Below are 6053 nucleotides of genomic sequence, written 5' to 3'. Positions count from 1 at the left end.
TTACTGGTTCTTCTTGATTCCAGTAAAGCATTCGATTCTATTGATCATAGACAATTGTGTAACAAGTTAAAATATAACTTCTATATTTAGATCAATTCTTCGTAAAATTAATTCAGTCATATTTGTCCGACCGATTGCGATACGTTGACTTCAACAACCAACAATCTGAACTAACTCCTGTTCTGAGCACGTTCAATTCTCGGACCGCTACTTTTCTCAATGTACATTAATGATCTTCCATTTAATCTATCCCATTGTATATTTCACCTGTATGCAAATGACTGTCAATTATACATATCTGGAGTCCCTGGCACGATATCTGAAATGCTAAATCAAATAAACTCTGACATTCAGTGTATATTGCTATGGTGCGTATATTATAGAACGGCTTTTCTTGGAACTGATTTACAAATCATTTAAAGTTCAGAACCTGTATCCAAACATACAAAATTATTAACAACCCTCAAATTTATCTTCGAGATTTTTTTCAGATATACTCGTTCTCCGCCTACGAGCTATAGAAATTAGGAACGATTTACCTAGAAATCAAAGGTGCAAAAGAAGCTTTTTTTTATTTAAGCGGAATCTAAATATCTTATTCAGTATGTAGCTATTGGTATTAGACGTTGTATAGTAGCAAAAGCATTGAAAATCAATATGTGATTATTTGTGTTGCTATATGGTAATTAGGGTTTCTTACCCCATTCCCGGCCTAACATGCATGCGACTGCATAATTTAATTGATATTTATGACAAGAAGCAACTTTTCCTAAATTTCGTGTGCCGTGCAATACTGCAATGGGGTTCACTTCTGCTTAAAAATAGCTTTTCTTGGTAAGCATTGTTTGAAAAACCTTTTATTTGATTTAAATTAACGAGGTCCAGCACTAATTTCAGTCATAGCGATTTCATTTCCGGCCCACTTCGAAACCGGTTCCCGGCCTAAGCAAAATTTCGCTCAATCTCTCAACACCTTACTCTCATTATCTCTCGGGACGGTAGAAAATGCGACGTAAACAAAAATAAGCACGTTCAACGACGACATGATGCCAGATGGTATTATTTATAATAATTTTTATTTGGTTGAAAAGATATAATCACTCATCCAAATTACTTCCAAACGCTTAAAAACTATATTTTTGTCACTTTTTGAAATCGAGAGAATTACAAATAACATGATACGGTCAACTAATTAGATAGTTTTCCTATGAACGTTGAAGGATTTTGTTCATACTAAAAAAGACTCCTGGCCTTCTGGTAGCACGGTGCGGCTAGAAGTTCTTAGGCCGAGGTGAATTTTTGTTCGGTTTAAGGATACATTTTTAAATGTATTCTAATATGTTTATATTAGTTCTAGTGAAACAAACAAATAGAAAAGATTAAAGTGCGTGAGTTTAGAATTATTGTGTGGTGATTAACAGCTTCAAGCAATGATTGTATCGAGAACTGTGACGATTTTCAGGTAGGTGTTTATATAAAAATACCGTTTTGTAAAAGTGGAAAAATTCACTCCGGCTCAGTGGTGTAGCAACGGAGAGTGATTGTTCGGAATGCACATTATTTTATTTTCTATAATTGGACCAGTTAGGAGTGAAATAAATGGTTGAAAAATATTGAGTATTGTGCGAAATAAATGGGAGACTTTTTAAAAATAATCAACCATAAACCTACGGCTTCCAAAAAGTATAAATCCTATAAAAGTATAAAACTAATTTTCTGTGCAGTGAGCCGGGAATCGGGTCCATAGGCCCAAGTAGTGATTGACCCTATTAATAAATAAAATAAATAAATAAATGTTAAAGATGCATTTTTAAACAATTTTAAAGATTTCTAAATAAGGGATCATTTTTGGGAAAAATACTCAGTTTTTCCATAGATGACCCCTTCTTTGAAAATATTCATTGCTCGTGAACAATTTCTTTTGCTTTCTTCCTTTTTAAAATGTTCTTAACCATCAAACTGCCGGGACGAATCTTGACAACTTCAAAAAGCCCGGTCTCGGTCAACTTTCAACTAAAATGCAAGCGGTTTCAACTGTGACCAAGGGAAATAGCAGTTCCAGCAAGTAGACGGTTAAATTCTCAGTATGACCCTCCCTCTTTTAGAGGGAAGAGTTTGATTGAAGTTTAATCCTGTCCAACATTCTACGTATTCTCAGTGTATAAGTGCAACTCGAATTTCTCCTTTCTTCATTAAGCCGTCTCCCAAGTGTTTAATAAGTACTTCCTTTGATTGTAAGGTTTCATAGCCAAATTATTCCTCCTTAGCCTAGTGGTAAGATGCGCGGCTACACGTAAAAAAATAACGTTATATGTTATGGCAAAAACCACTGAAAATACTTATACTCTTCATTATGCCACCTAAAGAATGATCCCATATCGAAAAGCTAATAACATTCATAAGTTAATGAAAATTTTCGGAATGTATGTGACTAATGCGATGTATAAGTTTTTTCTTATACATATCATTAAGCGCCTGCTTTGCCAAAAAAGTATTAGAAATCTTAATAATAATTAACATTAATTTTTTTTACATGTATGAAGTAAGACCATGCTGAGGGTGACTGGGTTCGATTCCCGGTGCCGGTTTAGGCAATCTTCGGTTTGAAAATTGACTCGACTACCCTGGGCATAAAAGTATCATCGTGTTAGCCTCATGATATACGAATGCAAAAATGGTAGCTAAGAAACCTCGCAGTTTAATAACTGTGGAAGTGCTGAATGAACACTAAGCAGCAAGACGGCAATGTCCTAGTGGGGGATGTAATGCCAATAAGAAGGAAAGGGTCATTTGGCCGAAAGCCTTTTGGCCGAAGGCCACTAGGCCGAAGAAACCGTTAGGCCGAAAATCATTTGGCCGAACGAGTCATCCGGCCGAATAGGTCATTCGGTCGAATAGGTCATATGGCCGCATAGGGTATTTGGCCGAGAAGGTCATTGGGTCGAGAAGGTAATTTGGCCGAGAAGGTCATTTGGCTGAATAGGACATTTGACCGAATAGGACATTTGGCCGAATTGGACATTTGGCCGAAAAAGACATTTGACCGAATATGACATTTGGCCGAATAGGACATTTTGCCGAATAGAAATATTTGCCTAATAGGATTCACCCAATAGGATATTTTACCGAGCTGAATTGGTTATTAGGCCGAACAGAACATTAGGCCAAACAGGTCATTTGGCCGAATAGTTCATTTGTGAAAAGTAATGAGTGCGAAGTGGGAAGTTGGACGTCTCACTTCTCACTTTTCACAGTAAGAAGTATGAGATTGGGAGTGAGAACTGAGACATCTCACTTCTCACCCCTCATTTCTCACTTCTCACTGCGTAAAGTGAGAAGAAAGAAGCCAATCTTCTCACTCATCACTTCTTGTTTCTCACTTTGCAAAGTAAGATGTGAGATGTCAAATGGCGCATTCGGCAGAACGACCTGTTCGGCCAAATGACCTTTTCGGCCAAATGACCTTTTCGGCCAAATGACCTTTTCGTTCAAATGACTTTTTCAGCCAAATGGCTATTCGGTCAAATGGCCTCCCGGATAAAAATTTACAGTACCTTGTATGGTTTAATCCATTGGAATATTATAGATTGTATGGTGAACAATACAATCGACTGTTCATTTAATGTAGATAACTTACGGTTGAAAAACATCTATATTGTATTTACATCAAAAGAACAATAAACCCAAATGTCACCAATCATTCCATAATATTGTTATGGTTCGCTTATGTTAATTTAACTTTGGACCAAATTTTTAAATAAGTCCATTTCGTTGATTAAAAATCCATTTTTAAAGACAAAAATCTGAAAAAATAAGTGAATGTTTGAAGTATTTGTAATAATGATGCAACAACGAAAACTATAAAATAACAATAGTTTCCACTGTCGAGTAAAAAAAAATTTTTTTTTTGATTTTTTTTGTATATAAATTATATTTTATAAATTATATTTATAAAAATCGCATCTCTGCAACAATTAAAATAATTAAAAAAAGTTTTTATATTTAATATTTTTTTACTCCGTGGAAAACTAATTCCATTTAAGCGTGTAATGTTTTGTTTGCGATTGGGGAAAAATAAAAAAATCGAACGGTCAGAGTGCAAGACGCTTCTTTGCTTTCTGCTTTTTTGATTCTGCTAGTGATTGAATATTGAATAGTGAATCATTGTCTACTGTGCCTTGTCATGATGGTAAGCGCCTAAGTGCTTGTAAGTGTTGTGAAGGTTTTGATTAACTGACCATGCGGAAAAATCTGTAAAGGACTTCCCGGGAAGTTCTTGATTGTTATCACCAAAGTAGTTCCACGCAGTTCCTTCGTTTTAGTTAACATGTTGACTTGTTTCTTTCAGAACTATGAAGCTCACTGGAAACCGTAGTTTGCCATCAATCGTCAACGTTTTCCATACAAAACAGCTGCTGCTATTCGTTTGTCATATCCACCGAATATAAGAGCTGATACAGGTAACTTTTCTTCATATTTTCTATGTCCGCTCGAAGACCATTGACATTTTTTATAATGTTCATCATCCACAGGCGCATAACCACGGAAGTTCCATAGCATGGTTAATAAAGATCAGTCCCAAAAAGGATGCCGGAAGATAGCGGCCGCATCAAGCACCGCAATTATTACAACTAGACTACGAACACCAGTACTCTTTACCAGCAACAACACTTACGGCATGCTCAGCGAGAAGCTTTGAAGAGCGCTCAATAACAGGATAAAATAAACTCTAGAATTAAGTTAAAACTAAATTTCAAATCAAAGAAATAAAATGAATTGTAAAACCTTTAATTGTATTGCATTTCTATTGTTGTATTGGTGTGAGATACATTCCGAATCGTATTGTATTTTTGATGTAAAACAATAAAAAAAGTAAAAGAAAACATTTGAAACACATTGTTTTCTATGGTTTTGTCCTTCGAAATCATCTCATTGAAGAACCGTAAAATCAATTGTTTTGCTCTGAATTTTGTATGGGGAATTTTCGATTTTTTTATTGTAAAGATACATAACAACCCCCATTTTTTAATGTAAAAGTCCCATTTACCATTCATTTAATCGTGGAAAACCATTATTTCTTATGTGATTTTATTGTTTGAATACCATTATATTCAATTGTAGTTACTATGTTTTAAATGGTGATGTAACAGTAAAATGTATGATATTTTAATGATATATTTTATCCGGGCTATTCGGCCGAATGACCTAATCGGTCAAACGACTTATTCGGCTATGTGACTCTTTCGGCCAAAAGACTTTCAGCCCAATGGTCTTGTCGGACAAATGGTATATTCGGCCAAACAACTTTCGGACTATTGGCCGTGGGCCAAATGGCATTCGGCCAAACGGTTTTCGACTAAACGGCCTTTCCTCAAAATTTCCTAGACTGGATCTAAAATCGTACGTAGCCACCTTTAGCATAATTTTGCTTTGTAGCCGGCTGAGGAAGGCCTTTCAATTACTACAACTTATTGTCCTAGCTTAAAAAATTGATTAAGCAAAAACGCGATTTGGTAGATCTCACCCCGTAACACACTACGTAGAAGTGATCTATCCAGCGCTCGTCAATATAGAACCACGAAATAAATCAGTCTTCCGACACCTCAGTCTTCTCAGAATCTCTTAAAATATAGCAAACGCCATGTAGGGTCAAACTGGCCATGCAATGGTCACGGAAACCCGAATTTTCGATAAAAAAACAACATAGACAACATAGAACTACAAAATAAATTATTCCATCCAAATCTCTAACTTTTCATGATATTTTTATTTGGCCGAAAGGGTCATGAGACGTCTCACTACTCACTTCGCGCTTCTCACTTTTGACAGCGAGTGTGAGAAATGAGGAGTGAGAAGTGAGACGCCTCACTTCTTACTGTGAAAAGTGAGTAGTGAGAAGTGGTTAGTGAGCCGTCTCTCTTCTCATTCTTAATTTCTCACTTTTCAATAAACTATTCGGCCAAGTGTCCTATTCGGCTGAATGACCTATTCGGCCACACGATCTTTTCGGCCAAACGACCCTTTCGGCCAAATGACACTTTCGGCTAAATGAC

At 36.0% G+C, this 6053-nt stretch overlaps 1 long non-coding RNA gene across 2 annotated transcripts; it reads left to right on the top strand.

Moving 5' to 3' along the window:
- Positions 1-4067: 4067 nt before the first annotated feature.
- Positions 4068-4791, top strand: LOC134202251 (uncharacterized). 2 transcript variants are annotated; one of them, XR_009977186.1, is made up of 3 exons: positions 4068-4207; positions 4349-4460; positions 4533-4791. It is a non-coding gene; the product is annotated as an uncharacterized LOC134202251 (long non-coding RNA). The 2 variants fall into 2 exon arrangements; XR_009977187.1 differs by having other exon boundaries at positions 4069-4189.
- Positions 4792-6053: the final 1262 nt, after the last annotated feature.

This window comes from Armigeres subalbatus, unplaced genomic scaffold (genome assembly GCF_024139115.2).
Source record: "Armigeres subalbatus isolate Guangzhou_Male unplaced genomic scaffold, GZ_Asu_2 Contig1113, whole genome shotgun sequence".
In the NCBI taxonomy this organism is placed as follows: Eukaryota; Metazoa; Arthropoda; class Insecta; order Diptera; family Culicidae; genus Armigeres; species Armigeres subalbatus.
Note: the sequence above shows the minus strand (reverse complement) of the source record. Positions and strands in the feature narration are given on the sequence as shown.